The sequence below is a fragment of the Callospermophilus lateralis genome, chromosome 11, assembly GCF_048772815.1.
Source record: "Callospermophilus lateralis isolate mCalLat2 chromosome 11, mCalLat2.hap1, whole genome shotgun sequence".
NCBI classification, from domain to species: domain Eukaryota; kingdom Metazoa; phylum Chordata; class Mammalia; order Rodentia; family Sciuridae; genus Callospermophilus; species Callospermophilus lateralis.
In genome coordinates, this window is record NC_135315.1 from 91,478,229 (window position 1) to 91,503,229 (window position 25,001).

Below are 25,001 nucleotides of genomic sequence, written 5' to 3' on the forward strand. Positions count from 1 at the left end.
CACCATTAGTCACTTACTAGCCTCTAGTTTGCCAAATTGAATGTCATGATTTCATAACACTTGTGTTCAAGTTACCTTTATTTTAATTAACGATGGCTCTAAAGTACGAGTAGTGGTGCTGGCCATTTAATTACAGTGTATTGTAATAATTGTTCTACTTTAAGTCATCGATGTTAATTTATTACTGTGCCTGATTTGTACATTTAACTTTTTCATAGTTTGTATATATAGGGAAAAACCTAGATCATATAGGGTTTGGAACCATGAGAGCTGCACGCTCCACTGGGGTCCTTGGAGCACATCCTCCATGAAAGAGGGGGAGTCTACTGTGTGACCGCCTGCTCAGCATCTGTGTCCAGACAGGTGCAAGTTGACGTTTGGGAATGTATGCAGCATGAATTAAATCACAAAATTATAGGGAGGGACTGACCCATAGTGAAGTAGTCATAAACTCAATGTCATCTGTTCAGGTGAAGTCCTAACATTTTTTTTTGGTACTAGGAATGTTCTAACTCTGAGCTACACACTAAGACCCTTTTTATCTTATCTTATTTTATTTTATTTTAAGACATGATCTTGCTAATTTTCCCAGGCTGGCTTCCTCTGCCTCAGCCTCCCAAGTCACTAGATTATAAGCCTCACCACACCTGAGTGAACACTTCACATTTTATTACCCACTGTGAATATAGTTTCACTTTGGGAAATACTGATGATTCCATGATATTTATATGTTTATCATGGCCTTGCTCATGATAGTAAAAGAGAAAATACTAAAAATACCCCTAGAAGGGCAGATTAAAAAACAAGTGTGTGTGAAAGTCATGTGGAACGCTAAGCAGTAATTAAAATGATTCTGGGGAAGAATATTTCACAGCAAGATAAGATGCTTTGCATAATGATGATGATGAAGGGGAGATCTGTGGAGAGATGCAAATGGTGGAGGGTGGGAGGAGGGAGGGAAAGGGAGGCACTAGGAAGTAGATTGAGCAAATCATGTTATGTGCGTGTATAAACATGGCATAGCTGTTAGGTGCAGGACAGGCTGAGTAAGTTGTCTGCAGGGCATGCCAAATAAAGTTAGCTGCAGGATGACCCGGCCACTCAAACCTTCTATCTGGTTCTTTATCAACTATTTGCTTCAAGCCCAAATGCCCAAGCCCCTGCTCAAGGCTGAACACTCAATCCCCTGCTCAAGGCCGAACACTTAACCCCCCTTGTGCCAACAAGGCAGCTTGCAGACCCAGAGACCTCATTAGATTTGGGCTATAAAAACTCCCTCCTGCCAGGCCCCTCTCTCTTGCTCTCTCTCTTGCTGTCTCTCTTGCTCTCTCTCTCTTGCTTTCTCTGTCCTCTCTCTCTTCTCCTCTGTTGCACTGCTGTAGTAAAGATCTCTTGGTTGCTCTGAGTGTTGTGGTCACTTTCCTTTCATTTGGTGCCGAGACCCGGGAGAGGGAGAGGGTTAAAACCCACTTTTGGGTCCCTCTTCCTTCGGAAGTGCCACTCACTGGACAGCCTGAACCCATTTTCTCGACCGCCAGAACTCCATCCACCCCCGGCCTTCAATTGGTGAGTTCCCCTTCCTGGTGTCCGGAGGATTTGACCGTTGATTGTCTGGCAAACCTCTTTGCTCACCTGCGGGGAGGAAAACACCCACCACAGCCTTCAAGGCCACAGTGGCCCTCAGGGACTCCTTCCTAGGGCAGAATAGACTCCTGGGTTCAAAATTACTCCCTTCCCTTCCCAGCTGGTTGTTTACCACATAGGCTTTGTAGGTCTCCCTCAAAGGACTGTGTAACCTCTGGGGACACACGACAGAGAACTGAACATCACCCCACCCAGAACTTCACGGTCTCGGTGGCTCTCCTAAAGTCCTAGTCCTCACCTTCAAGACTTGGCCACCAGAGAGAACCTTACCCTCCCCTTCCTCCCTCTTCCCCTGTCTCTCTCTTTCCCCTCTTTCCGGCCCTGGGAGTATCCGGCCTCTCCAGGAGGGGTTCCGAAAAGCCTTGGCCAACGGCTCCAGCTCCTTCCAGGACGAGAGCTTCAACTGTCAGGATTCGGTGACGACCAATCTCTGCAGCTCAAACCTGCCACTAAGGCACTCCTGATTTTTGGCTCTAGCAGGGACGCCCCCTTTGCCAATAAATCAGTTTCCTCCTTCTCTCTTACACTACATATGCATCCCCTTCCCTCCTCCTTATACTACGTTTGTGACTTGGGTAATGTGTCCTTTCTGCCAGTCGACTCTCCCCTACAATGCTTCTTGGATAACTTCAAAACCCTCTCCTTGACACCAGACATCAAACCCAAAAAATTGATAAAATATAGCACCCAGGCCTGGCCCACTTATCCCTTAGACAACCAAATCAGATGGCCCCCTTTTGGGTCCCTGGATCCCTCCATTCTGAGGGATCTCTACAATTACTGTGAGTGTTCGAAAAAATGGGTAGAGATCACTTTCTTTTTATTCTGATCCAATCCTGCTCTCTGCAACTCTTGCAAACCTCTACAAATTCTTCCAGCTTGCAAACAACTCCCCCAACCACGATCCCCAACTTTCTCCTCCTCCGGACTCATCCACTACTTTTGACCCTGCTAATGAACCTCCATCCTATTGCCTGACTCGAATAGATCCTCACCCTCAGCCTTCTGCCCCAGACTCTCCGCCGTCTCTCCCACCTCAGTAACCTGCTTTCTCCCCTCCAATTACTAGAGCAAAAACCTACACCACCGCCCTTCCTCAGACTGTTGCCCCCTTGCTGAGGTAGCGGTTACTGAAGGAATCCCTCCACCCACTCACTCCTCTCTTCTACTGTTAGCACCCACACCGGTTCCACCAGGTCCTCTTACCAGCTAATCCAAAGCTCAAACCAGCTGAGGAGGGCCCTCAGACCCCTATCAGAGATCTGGTGAAAATGGCCTTTAAATGCTTTGTCATCACTGAAAACAGGTTACTAAGAATTAAAGTCCCTTATAGGCTTTTTGGGATATTCACTCCCGTCTTCCCCTCTGCTCTACCTGTTCTGCTGCTCAAGTTTCCTTGCTAGGAAAATCCCAAACCCCTTTCCAATTATTCTTTTACATCTCCGTCCTCATTCTCAGATCCACCAGAGCTGCTCTCAGCCCCGCCTTCCCGTCTTCCCCCTCCCTACCAGGCCCACAGAAAAGTCTTAACTGACCTTCTCCATCCATATCCACCATGGCTGATTTTAGGACTTTCAGCAAAAGAATCTCTACAAAAGAGTTTAATGTAGATAAACTTCCTATTTTTGTGTTGCCCTCTTTTACTTGGCCACTGTCTGAAAAAATCAGCACTCCAGGTGCTGGACACCCCCTTACTAGTTTTTCACAAAAATATGTGAACAAGGCCTCTGGCCTTGAGCTGGGCTTCACAGTGATGGCTACATTTCTAAGATAAGGGTGTTACCAACTGGGCTCCGTGGTAACAACTGGCAGGGGGAGGAAAGAGAGGGAAAAAAAGCTCTCCCCTTCCCAGGTGTCTCCCCTTCCCAGGTGTCCTTGAAAAGTTAACTTGCCCAGAACAGGAAAAAAAAAAAACTGCTTTTTGTGAACTTCTGCAGACTGTGAACTTCTGAGCCCCCTCCCTTACATGTTGAGTGCAAAATTCTGAAACTACCTAAACTTGGGGTTCAGGGGATTAATTGATTACAGCAGAAGGTGTGCTCTCTGAATCTGGCTGCAACCAAATAAGACTGTTTCCCTATCTTTGGTGCTATCTTAGGTGCCTTGCCTTGTCCGTCCCTACAACAGTATAATTCTATGTACTTAAACATTGTTCATGCTTTCATGAAATAGTAAACAGATGTGATTAATTGTGCAAATAACAAAATATCTCTTATTGAAATGGAATAATTTGCCTAAATTCAGAAATTTACAAGGATTGGTTCAAAGTGTGAATAAAGAAGGAATTAACAGATGGGAAAGAGAAATTAGAAGGTTCTAGGTATGGATTTAATAGAAGGAAAATGTGTTTCTGGATAAGAGAGTCTATGTGATTAAATAAGTAAGAGGGTTTAAGCAAGTGATAAAGAAGGTCTGTGTATGTTGGTTATATATGTAAGTTTTTTGAGCAAGTAATCTTGAAGGAATTAAGCATTATTCAACTATGGTTAAACAACAACTGTTATTTTGCAATATTGTAATATGTTATTTCTTTAAGAGCTAAACTTGATTAATATAAAAACATCAATGTAATTGTGGTACTATTACTCTTCTTTGTATATTAAATGTTTTCATATTTTACAGGTATATAAGTCTTTAAGATAGAAGCTTTAAAAAAATTATATCAAGCTGGTGTTCTCCAAAAGGTTGCATGGTAATTTTAAGCTTATAAAAATAACATATTGGAGATTATTTATATAATTTAACTTTCTATAACTGGACCTATTATCAATAAGATTAATATAAAGTTCTATAAACTGGGTACAATTTAAATGTAATATATTGTGTTAGCTAGTATTCATATGACCTCGAACAACAATATATGTAAACTTTATAAAATAATATTTAAAAACAAAGATCAGCTTCAATACTAGAACACTTTACCTAAGATTTATAAAGAGCCCTGCCTTACTTGAGATAAGGTTATGCCTCCCATCTTGCTACATGTAAGAATGACTCCAAAGTAGGCCAGACTTCAGCTAAAGCCCAATACTCTTATTAATTTAGGGTGAAGCTGATTTTGCTGGATGTTTAAGATCAAGACTTAAAGTTAAATTAAAATGGGCAAGAAAACCAATATTTGGCTCTGGCCCTCTGAGTCAGTCTGAATCCAGGGAACAGGGAACTTCTCTAAAGAGCTTTGCAACTCTGGGCCCCATAACCTCCTGATCAGGGAGATTAATGAGACCACTGGAGAACAAAAGCCAATCAGTGCATTTGCTGTGAATAGGAGGGTCATTGGAGACAGGAGACATCCCTGATGCTTCCAAGGGAAGCCACATGGTCAAGCAAGACCTGGACCCATCCTAGCGCAGATGGCACTAGCAGAACTAAGAAGCTGCTCTCAAGTTCCCCCACAAGCGACCCCTATGGGAACTCGGCTGACTCTTAACCATAGATAGAAACAAAGTCAATTTTGACCAACTTGATCTTAAACACCTACCGAAAACAGTTAAGCCAAAAAGTCATTCTTAGGAATAATGAAAGACAAGAACAGCTAAAAAAAGAGGAGACAGCAACTAGCCAACAGTCTCCATGGGGAATGTTCAGTCAAGTATGGCCTTGGCTTCTCCCCCTCGCAGGACCCCTATTAGTCCTCTTTATGTTCCTCCTAATAGGACCATGTCTATTAAATTGCCTACAGAAGTTCCTGAAAGATCAGATACACAAATTCACCAACCGGTTGCAATCAACCACTTCTTTAAAACTACTAGCCCCTGATGCCCAAGACGGAGACCTAGGACTCATGACCAACTCCTCTGGCTCCAGAGACTCTGCTCCCACCTAAAACCCTCCCTAACCCCTTTTCCAGGTTTTACAACCCCTCTTTCACTTCCTAGGAATGAGAACTACTCTCCAGCAGGTCCACTCCGCTTGTTCAGTCTGCTCTACAGCATCCCCACAAGGAAGCACCAAACCTAAACTCCCCACACCTCAGATGAGGAGCCACCAGCCAGGCAAAGACGGGTGGATAAACTTCACTCATGTGCCTAGGCACAGAAAGCTTCCTACCTACTTACTTTGGTTGATACCTTTTCAGGTTGGATAGAAGCCTCCCCTACATCCAGGGAAACTGCTGACACCGTCACCTCCATCCTCATCCAGCAGATCATTCCCAGGTTCAGACTTCCCGCCTCCATCCAGTCAGACAATGGTCTAGCTCTCACTTCTCAGGTTGTTCAATAGTCTCCAAAGGCCTCGACATCACTTGGAGGCTCCACATCCCCCACCAACCCCCAGTCTTCGGGTAAGGTTGAGAGGCCTAACGGCATTCTCAAGGATCATCTCACTGAACATGCTATTGAACTCAGGCTCTTCTGGCCCAATCTCCTGCCGTTGGCCCTCACCTGAATTCAGGCAGCCCCAAGGGCCCCCTCAGGCCTTAGCTCCTTTGATCAATTCTATGAGTGCCCTTTCTTAACCACCCAAAGCTTTCCAATCACTCCTCCTCCCCTGTGCCCTACCTGCCCTATCTCACACTTCCACGCAAACTCCTAAGGGAACATGCAGACCAGCACCTTCCTGCGCCATTCATTGCCTCCATCCCAGCACAACCACAAACTGAATTGGACCCTCTTCAACTGGGTGACTCAGTCTTACTTCAGGAACTGCATTCTCAATCATTGAAACCTCGCTGGACGGGACGCCATACAGTCATACTTACTACCCCAATGGTGGCCAAGCTTTTAGACACTCTCCCTGGAACTATGTCTCCTGCCTTAAAAAGGCACCTGTTCCAAATGTCCAGTCCTGGACTTCCACCACGACCACCAAACTCAAAATTTCTTGCCAACCCTCTTCTTCTTCTACTAATCATTATTCTCTCTCAAGTTTTTACACAGATGGCGCTTTAACATCCAAGCGACATGGCACCAGGATGACACCACCCACTCTCAGTTTATGGGTCAAGGCGATTGCCCTTCCACTAGCTGCAATCGGGCTGTCACCCTTAACTAGATTCAACCAAGCCACCTCCAATACTTCCTAGAGTCCCTGCTACAGGACCAGTGGCTGATAGCAAGAATCTCCTCCATCCAGGACTGGTTTGATACCATCAACAACCCACGGCTTCAAGGAACTTTTATGGACTTTACCCCTATCAAAGTAGTTGTCTATAGCCACTGAGTATTATTTTTGGCTGCCCTGGTGTTCTCAGACCTGTCCCCTGAACGTTCCTCCACTTTCCCTCCTAGGTCCTACACCGCCCAACATTAAGCAGGAAGTAGCCAGAGGACTTTATGCCATCCCGCATGTCACTTAGAAAAACAAAAAGGGAGGAATGTTAGGTGCAGGACAGGCTGAGTAAGCTCTCTGCAGGGCATGCCAAACAAAGTCAGCTGCAGGATGACCTGGCCTCTCAAACCCTCTGTCTGGTTCTTTATCAACTATTTGCTTCAAGCCCAAATGCCCAAGCCCCCGCTCAAGGCTAAACACTCAACCCCCTACTCAAGGCCAAACACTTAACCCCTCTTGTGCCAACAAGGCAGCTTGCAGACCCAGAGACCTCATTAGATTTGGGCTATAAAAACTCCCTCCTGCCAGGCCCCTCTCTCTTGCTGTCTCTCTTGCTGTCTCTTGCTCTCTCTCTTGCTCTCTCTCTCTCTTGCTTTCTCTGTCTCTCTTTTGCGCTCTCTCTCTCTCTCTCCTTCTCTTTCTCTCTTTTCTCCTCTGTTGCACTGCTGTAATGAAGATCTCTTGGTTGCTCTGAGTGTTGTGGTCACTTTCCTTTCAATAGCGAATCCCACCATTATGAATAAATGTAATGAACTAATAAAAAATTAAAAAGGTGCTTAGGATATATTCTTAAGGAAAAGTGGTACAGAATGCAATTCAGTTACTGTACACCACTCAACCCCACCCTAAGAAAAGGTATCTTGTACAATAAGCACCAAAGAGTTAGTGTAAGTATATCTGAATAATGGAATTTAAAGTGATGTTTATTTTTCTCACTTTGTTTATTAGTGATTTCTAGTATTCTTAAAAAAAACCTGCTATTTGTGTATTTAAAAAAAAATAAGCTGTGGGTTTTGTGGTCTTTCTCCCCTCAAAGTGTGCCAAACAAGGCCATTCTGCACAGGTGAATGGGCAATCAGAGTTTGGAAGAGAGAAGGTTCTTCTCTCCCTGGGGACAGAGCTGTCACTTTTCTCATTAGGCTGAGCCTCCTGGATGGGCTTCAGGCTTCTAGGTCTGTCATTCCTCTCAATCTCACCAGCCAGGAAGGCATGGCATTCTGATGGGAAGTGAACTGAGGAGAGAATATGGGAAGGAGCATGCGGAAGACAGTGGAGAGTTGGTGGTAGGTACCTATATAGACATAGACATCTGAAGAGATTATTCACACTATTGATGTCCTTCATTTATTCTGATGTTCCATTCATAAAAATGTGGCCACTTCAGTTGAGAATTTATATTTCCTTAGGCATTACAAAGTGGTATGAGGTAGAATTCATGGTTGGTTCTAAAAGGAGTGTTGCAGGTAAAGAAGAGACCAATGAGTCAGAGACCAAGGCTATTGTACTGAGATGGTAGAAAACAAGGGTGACAGCAAGCCCTCTGAGTATTGTCAGCTGGTAGATAGCCAGTAGACATTTATAGGTGTATAGAAATAGCTTAAAAGCATACCCAAAATTGGATGCAAACTTAGAACCACAACCAGAGACTAGAAACAACAGTTCCTCGGGGGGAAAAGCAACTTAATGATTAAGGTTTGTATGGAGAAATTGGCTAAAGTGAGAGAAAACAATACTTCTTGTGCAAAGACATTTAGCTACCAACATATTGGAGTCACAGATATTGAGGGAATCAGCATTAGAAAAATGAAAAAAAAAAGCCCCTTAGATCCACTAGGTAGATCCTTAACTTGGAGATTCCACCTTGGGGACATACAGAAGAATACAGGTGCAGAGAAACAGTCTTTCAATGTCTTGAATACGATACAAATTAACAATGCCAAGTTGGGGCACATTAGGGTTGAGACAGAAACAAATAGCATCTTCAGGAACTATACATCAGGGCCAAGCAAATCACATTTCCCAACTGAAGAGGTTGATTACTGGGATAGTTACAGATAAAAGTTGAAAAATGGTGCAGTTAACTTCAGAGAACCCTAGATATCTGTAGTTGAACTTGGGGTTTGAGGGCCACTATAACAGAATTAAATGTCATGTTGTATATATATTTATATCCCTTACCATAGTATAAGTGCTGCATAAATGGCAATAGAGTAGTCATAATCCTCATTATCATAGTTGTGGTTGTAGTGGTCACAGTAATTTTAATTACCTGGAACAACATTATGTGTCTTTGTTGAATGAAACTTGACCTAAGAATGTCATGCCCAAAGTTATAAATAAATATATACTTCTGGAGGTACAATAAAGGTGATACTGTTGTTTGGAGAACTCCTAGAGCAGAATTCCCCAGAAGAAATCTAGACATTATCTCCATAGACACTTTCTAGATGTTATTCAGGCAGACTGAGTTCCGTTCCTAGAAGATCCTCTACAGTGTCATTCATTAATTTATAGAGCTACATTGGAGACCCGGAACAGACCAAATACACGATAGGGAATTTGAACTGCAGAAGAAGAGCTGGAAGCTATCAGTCATTCCCTCTCTGGCAGAGAGGGAGAAGGACATGCCCTAGAGATCTAGTTCCAAAAAAAAAAACTTGCATTTGCATATTTACTCCAAGAAATTAGAGAATGGCAAGAATAAACTTGTGCTTTCAGGTAATGATTTCTGTATCGACTGGAGTTTTACAGAGTTTCTGTGTCTTTTATAGGTTTATGTGAATTTTTTATGAATTTTTTTATGAAGAGTATCAGTTCCTTCAATAGTGTAGAAGATATGCTGGTTCAAAAAGGCATTGCTACTCTCCGGGTGGAGAATAAAGGGGAGTCCAGTTTTGGCGTCTGAGGAGAGGCAGGGGCAGGAAGATATCGTGATTCTTGGAAGACATTACAGAAGCATCTGCCACAGGAAGCAGCCCTCCCTCTGTGGGAGAAGATGCCTCCGGCAGTGGGTGGTGGGTGGCACTCCATGGGGACAGCGGATGGCGGGGGGGGGGGACCTCTAGGGGATCAAAGAAAATTCAGTTGCAGCCTCTCTACTTTCTGTTTTAATGATACCTGTGTGGGTTTTCCAGAAGAAACGAAGGCTGATGACTAAGGGTAACTGCAGTCCATGGGTCATTGACTGTAGCAGCCCTTGAAGAGGCACCCACCACAGTTTCCTGTGGGTGTCTTCCTGGCAAGCAGGAAAGTGTCAGTTGTACTGTGGTCAAAGAAGTCAAGAACCAAGATCCAGATTGTATTTTTGGCTTTCAGTATCGGTTTCCCCTGAGGTTTTCTGCTTAATCTTCTAACATGTTCTGTTAAAACTCCTTCCTGATTCACAAAGGTAGTCATTTCCAAGAGAGGAAGCATGGCATCACCGACTGAGGCCTCCCTTCATACATTCATCTATTTTATCAAGTTCTCTTCAATGCTCTCTGCTTTCTGGGCACTCTGCTGATGCACCACAGGCACACAGATAAAAAGATATCACGGTCCCCAAACTTCTAAGAATCCCAGCTTAGCAAAAGAAGACTAACATTGGTAGATGATGCATTCATGTGTCATACCCCGTGGGGGCCTCTATACGGGATGTGAATAGACACGGTGGAGGTTAAGGAGTGGAGAAATAAAGGCTTTCAAAAGAAATTGACATTAAAATTAAATTACATTAAAAAAAGAAATGGATATTGAGGGATGGGTAGGTTTTAATCAAACAATTAAGATTTGGGAGGAGGGAGAGCTTCCAGGCCTAGAAAGCGGCAAAAGCAAAATAAGTGACAGGGACCATTGTGGGCTTCTCAGGGAACCACGGTTACTTGAGATTGGCAGATGCATCTGTACAAGGAGACAAATCCCAAAGGTGGTCAGGGGAAAAATGAGGGCACACCTTGCAAACATGCTGAAAATCCAGTGAGAACCCTCATATTTCCGCAGGGTGGAGCAGGCATCCACTGCATTTCCCAGAAAAGAACAGTAAGAGTGTCGCGTGTCCTTTTACCAATGCTCCCCTGTCCCTACTCCTTTCTCTTCTGCATGAGAGAAGAGGCCCATCTGATTGATGAGTTGGGGTGAAGACACCAGCTCACAGTTTCTTGCTCCATCTTCTTTGTCCCCAAGCAGAGAGTAATCTTCCATACTCATTTCCCATGTGGAATTTCAAGGAGCCGTCAGAGAAGCCTGCTCCCTCTGCTTTCGGGTTAGCCACAACTGTCTTAACAAATGAGCCCCAAAGTCTATTGAGAAAAGTAGAAACCCTCCATTTGGCTCAGATCCAAAGCTCATGATCCAGTCTGGCATGGTCTAGTAAGGCTCATAGTTTGGTTCCAATCCGACTTCATTCTCAATTTAGTTCTCCCTGGAGGGGAGATGTAGGTAGGAAGTTCCGTGAACTCCTAACTATTCTGAGACTAATAGGAACCTTTTAACTGTGATCACAGCAAGATTATTTTGGATTTTAACAACTGGGTATGTTGTGGACTGGAGAGAAACAACTAGAGAGAAATAGAACAGTTGGGTGACCACTGATACATGGGGAGGATAAATACAAGAAATGCCAGAGAATCAAAATCTGTAGGACTTGGTGGCTGATTGGATGTGGGGTGTGAGAGGAAAGCCAGAATTCAGGCACATGCCCAGATTCCTAGACCTGGATTTTACTGAGTTATGAATTTACTATTTGTTTTTTTAAGGGAGGCCTGATCTTCTTTTCTTGATAGAGGTCCCTCCCCCACACACCAATTGTTCTTAAATCCTGAGATTCCCCTTAGAAGACATTCTAGACTTCCTGCCACGTGAATTGCAGTTTTGTTATACAAATTCTGCGGAGCTCTCTCTGACCACTTTCTCAGGTATTTGTCTCACCTTTAGCTTCTTTCCTCCTCTCTTTAAGCATCATGCTCAAACTCAGCCTGCTGCTGCCTGAGTAGCATGGTGGCAGCTTTGTCTATGACCCACAGGAAACCTTCACCCTCCAGGAAAGCAGCCACCTACTACAGACCCATTCAAGAGGATGATGCATAATAATGTACGTGGAAAAATTATAAATTGCCCCACGGGGCAAGGAACCCTGAGCCGAGCAAGGAGCAAGGAGAGAGCAAAGGAAGGATCCCTTCTAGAGCTCCCTTCTAACAATTTCAACATCCATGTGTAGCCAAAGTTAGAATTTCCTTCCAATTATTTCTAATTAATTAAAGCTTCCCTTCCATGTGGCATCAGATACATTGGAGACTAAAAATAAGAAGTTTTAAAATATGATTTTGAATTGATGGATACAATACTGCTAGAGATTACTGCTGGTTACAAGAGAAAGAAAACAGGGGCTGGGGTAGAGCACTTGCCTAGCATGTGTGAGGCACCAGTTTCAATCCTCAGCACCACATATAAATAAGCAAAATAAAGGTGCATTGACAACTAAAAAAAGTTAAAAAAAAAAAAAAGAAAGACGATCAAAGAACCATAGAAGCCTATGATTACAGATAATATTAAAGGTTGCCAATATTTTCAGAAAGCCTCTGTTTTCAGGCAGGAATATTTTTAGGATTTATTATTATGTTAAATATAAATGTCTATTTTCCATTACAATAACTATTCTGTGATCCAAGCTGGATAAATAAGGACTGACATTTAAATCTCCTTACTTTCAAAGTCTCATTAAAAGATGGGAAAAAAGCCAAAATGAGCCACATCCCCACTGGGAAAATAAGAAGTGGGAATATTGGTTCTGGGAAATTGTGGTAGACTAAAAATCCTGCAAATCCTCCCATTTTAAATGCTTGTGAGTGGTGAATAAATAGCATCTAACTTTAAGTGCACACCTAAACATGCAAGGAAGAAGGAAATTTCCCCATTACAGACAAAACAGGAAGTAAGAATTAAAAGTTAAATATTTAAAATGGCATTAGAGCCCCCCAGCCCCGGAAGGAGGTATGACAGAGGAAACTCTATACTAGGTAATTTACATAGACACATATGTCTATGTGGAACTAAGGGATAAAAATTTGGGCTTTCAAAAGGCAGACTCTTGAAACTAAACCACCAGCATAAAGTCTAGATTCCAAATGAGGGGTTGGTGGGGGAGGGGGAAAGCCACCCACCAGCCTAGACAGGTAACAAGAAATTTGTGTTTGTATGAGCTCTGGGGGAAATAGAAATTTTCTCCCTCAATAGCAAAACCCAGGACCCACGTTCATGGGTGTGTTTCTGGGAAGCCCCAAATAAGGAATCACCATAAGACTCGGTCCTGAGCTGACGGTATTTCTAGGGCTTAGAAGAAACAAATGCAAAATGGCTTTTGAAGGACACAGAAGCACAGGACAGAGTAACATCAGCAAGATGGCAGACTAAGAAATATCAGCCTTCACCTTCAAAATAAATAGGCAATTAATTTTTTTTTAAATTAAAACAAGAAAGAAAAAAGAGAAATTGAAAAGTCTATGATGTGGATATAATTTGTCCTTTCCAAGCTCATGTTAATGTTTGTCCCCAGCACATTAGGGCTGAGAGGTAGTGAGGCATTTAACAGGCAGTTAGGCTATTCAGAAGGTTAACGCCATTCTCAGTGGAGTTTGTTTCTTACTCTCATGGAGCTGAATTAGTTATCGTGAAGAATGAGTGGTTAGGAAGCAAGCTTGGCTTTTTCTTCTTGGCTTCCCCTCTTCACGTCCTTCCACACACATCCATGCCCGTGTCTGATGCATGGGCATGGCACATCAGTCTCTGGCACCACTCAAGCTGGATCTGAAACTCAAGAGGGCTCCTCTCCACCATGATTAGCCAGGTAGGGGAAAAGGATATTGGAAGGACCACAGATACCTCCACTACTGAAGATCCCAAGTGCTCGGTGCCTCTGAAGACTCCACATTATTGGCTACACCTGTAATCTTTGCTCTGCATCAAACTCAGCTGAGAAAATGCATGGAGGTTAGCATGTGTGTCCCCTTTGGAGCCAGAACTACTGATGCCACTCAGCCGGTGCCTTCACACTCACCACTGAAACCAGTCCATAAAGTCTGGAAGAGTTGAGGGTTCCATCAGTGAGCACACCACAGAGAAGGAAAGGCAAGAAGAAACAGGAAAAAGCAAGTAACAAAACAACACCCAAAGAACACAATGGTTTTCAATAACTGACCCAAAGAAACAGAGACCTAAAAACTAGCTGACCAAAAAAAGAAAAAAGAAAAAAAAAAGCCAACTTTTAGCTGGACAAACTTAAAAATAAGAAAAGACTTGAATAAGTAAAATCAGAAAAAGGAGACATTACAATGCATACCACAAAATACAAAGAATCATGAGATTCTTTATAATTGTATACCAACAATTGTATACCAACAAGTTAGATAACTTTCAAGAAATGAATAGACTCCTACAAATACACCACCTTTCAAGATGGAATCATGATGAAACTCTGCACAGACCAATCATAAGTCAGGAGACTGACTTAGTAATAATTGTAGAATCTTCCATCAAAGAAAAGCTCAGGACCTGATGGCTTTAGGCTGAATTCTACCGGACGTTTAAAGAAGAATTGATATCAGTCTTTTTCAAATTCTTCCAAAATACTGAAGAGGAGAGAATTTTTATATATTAATTATAAAAAGTCAGCATTACCCTGACACCAAAGTCAGATCAGTGCACTACAAGGAAGGGAAATTACAGTCCAAAATCCCTGATAAACACAGATCTGAAAATTCTCAACAAAATGCTAGTGACTAAAATTCAACATCCCAGTGAGCGGATCATTTGCCATGAGCAAGTGGGATTTATCCTTGGAATGCAAAGATGTTCAAATAAGCAAAGTAATAAATTGATGAATCACATTAACAAAGTAAAGGACAGAGACCATTTGACCACACAATTGATGTAGAAAAGCATCATCTTTTATGATAAAAAATAAAAACTTTCAATCTCTCTATTATGTACAGTTTTAATGCATGATTTTTTTAAACTTTTTTTGGAAGTCAATTATTTATTAGTGATGCAAACAGAGGCTTAATGTTCGAATTTTTTAACAAAGGAAAAAAGATAAGGCAGGCTGCAAGCTCCCCTCCCAATTCTGTCCCATGGTGCCTTGGATCCGTTTCCATCAGATGCAACAGTCACTCATTAGACCCCCAACAGCCAAAATGGTGAAGCAGATCAGCAACCAGGAAGCTTTTCAGGAAATCTCGGAGTCTGCAGGAGACAAGCTTGTAGTAATAGTTGACTTTTCAGCTATGTGATGTGGCCCTTGCAAAATGATCAAGGCTCTCTTTCATTCCCTCTCTGAAAAGTATTCCAACTTGTTGTTCCTTAAAGTAGTTGTAGACAACTGTCAGGATATTACTGAGGAGCATAAAGTCAAATGCATACCCACTTTCCATTTGATTAAAAGTGTCAAAAGGTAGGTGAGTTTTCTGGAGCTAATAAGGAAAAGCTTGACGCCACCATTAATGGATTTGTCTGTGATTTATGAACAATATAACCATCCATCAGTTGTTCAAAACGTGTAATTTTTTAAATTTATGAAAAGTATGAAGAACAGAAATTATATATCCTACTGCCAATAAAATATTCATTCTACCATTTTTTTTTAAAAAAAGAAATAAACTCTCAACAAATTATGATAGAGGGAATATACCTTAATATTATATAGGCTATACATCATAAGCTTGGGCTAATATCATACTCAATGGTAAAATGTTGAAAGATTTTTCTCTAAAAATCAAGAACAAGGCAAAGATGCCCACTTTTATCATTTTTTCTCAACCTAGGGGTCCCAGCCAGAGCAATTAAGCAAGAAAAAGAAATCAAAAACATCCTAATGGCAAAGGAAAAAGAAAAATTGACTCCTCAGTGTAGAAAACTGTAAAGACTCCACCAAAAAAAAAAAAAGGGGGTGAGGGATGCATATTAGAAACAATGAGCAAATTCAGTAAAGTTGCAGCATACAGTTCAACATACATAATTTCCATGTATTAACAATGAACTATCTGAAAAAGAAATCTTTAAAGATTTAAGAAATCTTTCAAGAGAGTTCAATGTATAAGCAGAGGTCACCAAAAGCAGAAGTTACTAAGAGACCAAATAAAAAAAAATGGATAAATCTAGAATAGCACAAAATGCAATTTATTAGGGACAAAGAGATGGCTGTGTCTTTAACAGAGCAAGATAGGAGGAAAGGGTTTGTATGCTAACAGCCTGTGACCAACTGGAATGTACCTGGGATTTCTGAAAAACTATTAACAGGTCAACCATCAATTAACAGGCATCTTAACAACTTTATCTTATAGGGTTTGAAATGAGTGCCAGAGTCACCTGAGGGCTAGATGGCAGTTGCAATCAAGATGGCTATAATTATATCCATCTGGAGCCCTATAAAAACACGCCCATATAATGAAGGATAATAAAATAAAATACTTCTAAATAAATATAATCAAGTATTTGAAATTTTGTATACTGAAAATATTGATGAAACAAGTTGAGACAGATACAAATAAATGGAAGGATATCCTATAATCATGAATTGGAAGAATTAAAATATTGAAAATGTCCTCTCTACCCAAAGTGATCCTCAGATCCAATGCCTCCCCTATCAAAATTCCAATGGTAGCCGGGTACAGTGGCGCATGCCTGTAATTTTTTAAATTAATGAAAATTGTGAAGTACAAAAGTACTGCCAATAGCCAGCAGCCCAGGAGGCTGAGACAGGAGGATGATGAGTTCAAAGCCAGCCTCAGCAACAGCAAGGTGCTAAGCTACACAGTGAAACCCTGTCTCTAAATAAAATACAAAATAGGGCTGGGGATTTGGCTCAGTGGTCAAGTACACCTGAGTTCAATACCTGGTACAAATATATATATATATACCAATATGATTTTCCCAGAAATTAGAAACCCAATTTTAAAATCCACAAAACACCCCAAATAGTCAAAGCAATGTAGCAAAACAATTCTGCTAGAATTAAATTCTATTGATTTGGCAGAATTTGTTCTTGGGCAAAGAACAAAATTGGAGACATAAACCTACCTGTACTAAGCCATAGTACTAGTAATTGAAACATAATTGAATTAGCTTAAAAACAGATATATGAACAATAGAACAGAATAAAGATTCCAGAAATAATCTTGTGAATTGAAAATTAACTGGTGATTTATAAAGGTACCAGGAACACATAATTAGAAAAAGATGGTCTCTTCAATAAATGGTTTAGAGAAAAATGAGCATTCACAAGTAAAATAATCAAATTCAATACTTACCTCACATGGTAAGAAGAAAAAATTCAAAATAGAATAAAGTCTCAAATATTAAAATCAGAAACTGTAAAACTGCTGGAGGAAACTCAGGGGGAATTTTGATAGTGGTTTTGGCAATAATTTTTTAGATATGACTCCAAAATCACAGGCAGCAAAAGCAAAAAATAGACTAGTAGGATTGCACCGAACTAAAAAAATTTTTTGTGTAGCCAGAAAACAATAAACAGAGTCAAAAGGTAACCTACAGAATGAGAGAAAATCTCTCCAAATGATGTATCTCATAAAGGCTTAATATCCATTGTATAAGGAACTCAATTTGGTAGCAGTAAAAGAAACAATTCAATAAAAATTGGCAAAGACACTGAATAGATATTTGTCCAAAGAACACATAAAATGGCCAATAGGTTTGAAATCGGCATATGTTCAAATCATTAATAATCAGGGGAACAGAGATTAGAGCCACACAGAGCTCACACCTGTGAGAATGGTTGCATATGAAATAGGTGAAAGGCAACAAGTGTTGGAGAGGATGTGAGAAGAGGGAACCCCTGTATACCGTTGGTGGTGATGTAAGTTAATACACCCATTGTGTACAATAATTCAGGTTTTCTCCCCAAATTACAAACAGCACTACTGTATGATCCAGCAACCCCACTACTGAATCCATTCTCCAAGAAGATGAAATCGCTATGTCAGAGAGAGATCTGCACTCCCTTGTCCACGGCATCATTAAGTACAACAGCCCTCAGTCCATCCATCAGGGAAAAAGGGCAAAAGCCAAAATATTGGCTATTTTCTCCTGGACTTTTTTACTTCCTTGACTTTGGTCTGCAAGTTCTGGTTTTAAACATCCAGCAGGCCAGATTTGCATTCTTGAAGTGGCAGTAATAGGCTTCAACTTGAATATCTGTAATTTACAGTTAGCCCTTTGTTGGCTTCACGTTAGTATCAGTGCTGGGAGTCAGTGCTGTGTTTTATCTGTCCCGGAGGGGATTCCCTATGGTCTCAACTTAGGTCATTCTGTTACAATTAGTACTTCCTCAAAACTCTAACAGGCAACAGTTATAAAGTTTTGCAAGGAAAATACAAAATGTAATTTACAAAAGCAAAAACATATTTAGTTCTCATAATGTATCTTTGAAATAAGAAACATAATTTCTGTCATAGTGCTAATGTATTTTTGGTATCTATTTAGCCTCTATGAAGATCCATAAATTCTAAAACTCTTTTATAATATTTAAATGCATTGTGTAATTTACCCAAACCTTTACTTAGTTATGTATTATATTCCCTATTTGAGATCACATTACTTGCAGAAATCAAACAATAGTCTTAAACCTATTTATTTATTTATTTGGTGGTGCTAGGGCTTGAACCCAGGGCCATGTGCATACAAGGCAAGCACTCTGCCAACTGAGCTATATTCCCAGCTTAAACCTTTTATACATTTAGGAAACAGTGCAAATGATCAGAAACAGACATTATCTGATGTATAAAGCCATCTCATTTATTTTTTATTTGTTCTTTTTAGATATACATGACAGTAGAGTGTATTTTTACCTATTATACCTACTAATGGAGTATAACTTTACGTTCTTTTGGTTGGACATGATGTGAAGGTACACTGGTTGTATATTTATACATGAGCATGGGAAATTATGTGTGATTCATTCCTAATTCCCATCTCACATCCCTTCCCTTCATTCTCTTTATCTAATCAAATGAATGAGTTCAATTCTGTCTTTCCCTGCTCTTATTGTGTTAAAATCCATGTATCAAAGAGAACGTTTGGCCTTTGTTTCTTTGTGATTGGCTTATTTCTCTTAGCATGATAGTCTCCAGTTCCATCCATTTACCAGCAAATGCCATAATTTCATTCTTCTTTATGGCTAAGTAATATTCCATTGTGTATATATGCCACATTTTCTTTATCCATTTATATGTTGAAGGGAACCTAGGTTGGATCCATAGCATATTGTTAGGTTTTATATTTTAACCCAGTCTGCCAATCTGTGTCTTTTGATTGATGAGTTTAGGCTATTTACATTCAATGTTATTACTGAGAAATGATTTTTATTCTCTGTCATTTGATTTCTGGTTTTTAATTTGAATTAGTTTCTCCTTTGATTGACTATTCCTCTGATATAGTTCCCCTCTTTTCTGATATTCTGTTTTACTTTTCATTTCTACTTCATGAAATATTTTACTGAATATGTTTTTCAGTGCTGCTTTCTATTTGTGAATTCTTTTAACTTTTGTTTATCTTGGAAGGTTTTTATTTCATCATCAATTCTGAAGCTTACTTTTTCTGGTTATAGTATTCTTGGCTGGCATCCATTTTCTTTCAGAGCTTGGTATATATTATTCCAAAACCTCCTAGCTTTGAGATTCTCGGTGGTGAGATGAGCTGAGAAATAAATTGGCTTCCCTCTAAATATGACCTGTTGTTTTCCTCCAGCAGTCTTTAAAATTCTATCCTTATTCTCCATGTTAAGCATTTTTATAATAATGTGCATTGCTGTGTATATGTTGTAATTTTGTATATTTGGGGTCCCTTGAGCCTCCTGTATTTGGTTTTCTATTTCGTTAGGTTTGGGAAATTTTCTGATTTTATTTCATTGAAAAGGTTTTGCATTTTTTTAAATTTATGTCTCCAAGCCTTTGTCTATCCCAATAAGTCTTATGTTTGTTTTTTTTTTTCATGATATCCCTTATTTCTTGGAAGTTCTGTTCATGGTCTCTTAACATCTTTTCTCCATGGTCAGCTTTATTTTCAAGATTATATATTTTGTCTTCATTGCCTGAGGTTTTACCTTCCAAGTGGTCGAGTCTGTTGGTGATGCTTTCCATTTAATTTTTAATTTGGTTTATTGATTTCTTCTGCTTGATTGTTTTTTCAGAATCTCTACTTCTTTACTGAAGTGATCTTTCACTTCCTGTATTTTCTCAATGATTTCACTCCTTGCATCATCCTTTATCTTGCAGATCAGTTTAGCCATGGACATTCTAAACTCCTTCTCTGACATTTCTTCCACTCTGATGTCAATGGATTCTGTTATTGAAGTATCTTTATTGGTTAGGTGTGACTTGATCTCTTACTTTTTCATGTTGTTTGTGTGTCTTCCCACTTACAGTATGGGTCTGAGACAGTAGAGTTTCTACTCTGTAGACTGACAGTGTTCCTGAAGTTTTCCAATACCTCACTGTGTAGGGGGAGACAAATAATAACAACAACAAATGCAAAAAATACACAGCGCTAAACCAAATAGTTCCTGCTACAACATCAACAATATTAATTGTCACAATAAAAAGAAATGGTATGTTTCTTTATTGCCTACTATAAAAACAGTAAGTTTGCAAAAGGATTAACAACTTTGAATGGTGGACAGGGAGCAAACAGAAGTGATGTAAGATGTGATGATTTGTGGGAAGGATGCATGGGGCAAGAAAGATGGTGGAATGAGATGGGCATCATTACCCCAGGTACATGTATGACGCACACATGGTGCAACACTACATATTGTACAACCAGAGAAATGAAAAGTTGCTTTGCAATTGTGTGCAAGGAATCAAAATGCATTCTGCTGTCATATATACCTAATTGAAATAAATAAATTCATTTAAAAAATTGTGATGATTTTAAGGGAGGAGAAGAAAAAATAGAAGTAAAAAACTAAAGAAAGAGTGAAAGAGAGAACAATACACATTGGCGGTTAGCAGAAGAAAAGAGAGAAAGAGAACCAAGGTAAACAGAGAAATGAGAAATAAAATACCTAAAGTAAAAAATTTTTTAATTAAAAATAAATATAAAAAATACAAAACAAAACTGAAATATATGAATCAAACATCCTACTCCTCAAAATACTGACCCACGAAAAATAAATGGCTTCAAGTGAGAAATGAGAAAAAACAAATATGAATATGTATAAATGTACATGAACATTAAGATCACAAATAAACAGAGAAAAAAAAAGAAAAGAAAAAAGAAGGTCTGAATAAAAGATTAAAGAAGTTTTTTCATCGGCATGCAAAAGATTCTTGGCTTCCCATCTCAGCTTTGTTAGGTGGGGTCCCTGGAGGGTGATGCTTGCTCTCCTTTCAGGGTGGGGTTGCTGGAGTGAGAGAGGTAATCCTGTAGGGGGAGCTCTGGTGGCAGGGTTTAGGCTTAGGTTGGCTCCAGATTCTTCGATGAATGCCAATCCATCTGGGGATTTTAATCAGTGCACCTCCAGGGCCCAGCAGTTGCCGATCTCTGAAAGACTTCACCCCAGGATCTCCCCTGAGTTCCACTCGTGTGGTGGATGAGCCAATTCTTGGTCGACTTCACCACCTGTGGACCCACTTTTACTGGTCTCAGGTTTAGTCTCCAATCTCAATCTCTCCCACTCCTGCTTTGTCAAATCCTGACCAGGCACCTCTCTCCCAGCCAGGCCAGCAAGCAGTGGGATTGGGGGAGGAGGGGAGAGCCGGGTGGGTTTTCACAGCCAGTATTCCCCTGTGAAAACCTCTCTGCATTTGATTTTCTCCTGGTCACTTAGACATACTGTATGTCATGCAGCGTGGGTTTCCCAGGCCTGTATTTTGGGCCAAACTCCGTTTCGTCAGGAATCAGCTGTTGTTCCCCACACCGTGGCTGTAAAATGGTGCTTACATCTGTCCCTCAGAGATGTGGCTTCTTTCCTGCACAGGGATATTGTGCAGCGCGCTTTTCAGTTTAGTTGGGCATTGTCTTTGATCTCTAAGCTCTCTGCACCCAGACTTGCCTTGGGCCCCCTAAAAATGTGGGTGTGGTGCTGAGGATTTCTTCCTTATTTATTATATTCAATCTCAGAGTCCCTGGTCTACTTTGAATGTTCAGTTTTAAATTTCAATAAAGTCTTCCCACTTTTTTTTTTCACCCACCTTCCTGAGAAGCTGCCTGTTTTTTTTTGGTTTCACGCCACAGAGCATCCAGGAAAGCGACTATCTTTATTCTTCCATCTTGAAACCCCCTCCAGTACTTGTCCTTAAAATTTGTATGATGAAAATTTGCTCATGCAGCTCACGTTTATGGATATCATACAGGCAGCTCAGCGTTCTGAGCCTACGAGGCAAAAAGCTTATACACAGGTCACTTGTGACCATTTTTTTCTCCCTTTTTTTTTTTTTGTAAAAACAAGTCTAACAGTATGTTATGGTTTATGTTTCCCTCCAGAGGTCACTTTTCTCTGTCCCCCAGCTGGTCATCAGACCAGGCTTGGGTGCAGAAAGACCCTTGGCATTTTTTTCTCATGGTTTGGGGGTCAAATTTAGCACAGTTCCTTTTGACACATTGTGGAGGGGTGGAAACCCAGTTTCCTATCTATGAGACAGAGGGAAGGGCGGGAGAGACCCTAATGTTCTCTGTCTCCTATGAACCAGAGCATCCCTGGTTCTCCTCCTGCACAGTAGCCAGCCACGTACAGCAGCAGTTACTGCATAGCAACGGGTTCTTTCTCCTGGGCGACCATGAAGAGAGATGGTGGCCTATTGGACTGTCCACTTTTACCAGTGTGAGTGAATCTGAAACTCTCTCTGGTGAACTGGATAATTTTCTAATTGAAACCTGCTTATTTCTGGGGTGTCTTGAGCCCACCACCAGTTCAAAAAAAAAAAGAAAGAAAGAAAGAAAGAACTTTCAGAGGGAAAACTGGACCTCACTCAGAATGGAAGATAGTAACTTATTATTTTTGATAATTATTTGTGTTAAGGGAGGGCATTTGCCAGCTGGTTGTGCTTTTAAAACTTGTCTTACATGTTCCTTTTGTCTCTTGGGGGTCCTTTTACTCATAGGACCATGGCCTCTTGTTGTCTTCCTCAATTTGAACAAGGAGGCAAGCCTGATAGTGTTCTGTATCCCCCTTTTCCTGCAGAATTAAGGGGGATACAGAATAAAGGGTGTCTTGTGACTATCTAAGGAAGGCAGTCTAATTTTGAAACTAGGGGAGCTCTATCTTGGTAATCTCTTACAATGGGTTCCTGTTTGAGAGGATCACCAGGGAAAGATTTGGGGGTTGGGTCCCAGAAAGTACTTGAAAACCTAGGAGTCCCTGGAGACTTTATTTAGGCACTTGATAGAAGGTGAGAGAACTGAGGGTCAGGAGGACATAAAGGATTGTTGGGAGTAGCCTGAGCACCAGGGTGTACGTGGGAAGAAGCATTTTTGCAGAGCAGGAAAAATACTCCTTGGTTTATGCTGTGCAGATTAATGGGGAGCCTCTTTCCCAAAGACCTTAAATCAGACTAAGACTTCATCTCGGGATCCAAGACTATCTGGGAAGGCTGCCCTTCGCCATCAGGCCAAGTCAGTCGGAGAACAAAACACAGACAGTGGTTGCTGTTTGTACCCCCGAGGGCTGTCAAGGTCAGACTCAGGATGAGACCTGTGTGCATCACTGGGGGAGTCACACCAGCCTGCTCTCTTCAATTATCTCAAGCCTTCCACAGTTCCATGCACCGATTCTCTCCTGTAGAAAGGAACTGAAGCAAGTCAGAACTGATGTTCCCAACCCCGAAATTAAGGAAAATCAGCCTCTCCAGCCCAGCAAGCCTGTCACTTGAGTCTTAAGACTGACAGCCATGCTAGTCACTTTTAACTGGCTGAGAGGTGCCCAGTGTTGAAAGGTAGCTTGTCCACTAATCAAGAGCACAGACAGTAGGAACAAGAGCTCTTTTTTTCTGCATTTCCATAAACGTTAACATGGAGTATGGATGAGAGGGCTCTTTGTCTCATGAATTTGAAAAATAAAATCCATTGGCACAAAAGTGAGAGCAAAGTGACAGAATTTATTAGAGTGATGAAAAGTTGAGTATTTTATGTGTCCTAATGACCATTTTAAGTATTTGCACAAGTAACTTTGCTTAATTATCAAGATGGCACTATGTTTCCACACCACTGAGTAGATTAGGAAGAAGGCCAGAGCTTCCAGAGGGGCAGGGTCCCAAGAGAGGGCTGCCAATGTGTGTCTGTTGTCTAGAGGTTTTAAAAGCATATTTGATTGCCCATCTTAGGGGTGAGGGATAATATCAGGTACCAATCAAGCTCTTCAATATCGGAGTTTAATAAGCCAATCAGAAGTGTGTAGTTTAATCCTTTGTTTATGTAATTAAGAGAATGGGTCCAACTTTGTGGTTTGGCAAGTGTCAGGTAATGTAGGTTTGGTGGTCAGCCATTGCTGTTGCTATTGCCAGCCATTGTTATACATGACAGGAGAATGCATTTATGCACTTTGATATATCATACATAGAAGGGATACAATTTCTCATTTTTCTGAGTGTGCACGTTGCAGAATCATATTGGTCATGCAGTCACATATATACATACAGCAATAATGTCAGTTTCATCCTACTATGTTTCCTATCACTCCCCTCTACCTAATCTAACGCTATGGTGGGGTAGTTAAGGAAGAGCTCCTGTGGTTGAAGCTGTCAGTAACAGTAACAATATATTCTAACAAGGAGGAGGTGCTGTGGTTGAAGTTGTCAAGGGCAATGACAGGATATTCCCTAGGTCTGATGTCTCCTCCTAGGGTGGCATGGTCTCATTCCCTCTTTCTCTTCTCTGAGGTCTTTATCCCAACTGTCTATGGGTGATCTACTTTCCCGCCTCATTAGGGGCAGGATGGGAATGGGGAGATACTGATCAAACTGTACAAAGTTTCATTTAGAAAGGATGAATAAGATCTGCCTTGTCGTGAATTAGCATCTGTATATCAGAGAAAGCATTTGGTCTTTGGTTTGGGGGGATTGCCTTACTTCGCTTAGCATGATATTCTCCAACTCCAACCATTTACTGGCAAATACCATAATTTTACTCTTCTTTAAAGCTGAGTAATAATCCATTAAGTGTATATACCACATTTACTTTATCCATTCATCTATTGAGGGACACCTAGGTTGGTTCCACAGTCTAGCTATAGTGAATTGAGCTGCTATAAACATTAATGTGGCTAGGTCACTATAGTACACTGATTTTAAGTCCTTTGGGTACCCCATGCAACTTCAGGCTGGCCC

General features: G+C 40.9%; 1 pseudogene; it reads left to right on the top strand.

The window, feature by feature from the left end:
• Positions 1-14,861: 14,861 nt before the first annotated feature.
• LOC143410680 (thioredoxin pseudogene) lies at positions 14,862-15,190 on the top strand (annotated as a pseudogene).
• The last annotated feature ends 9,811 nt before the right edge of the window (positions 15,191-25,001 follow it).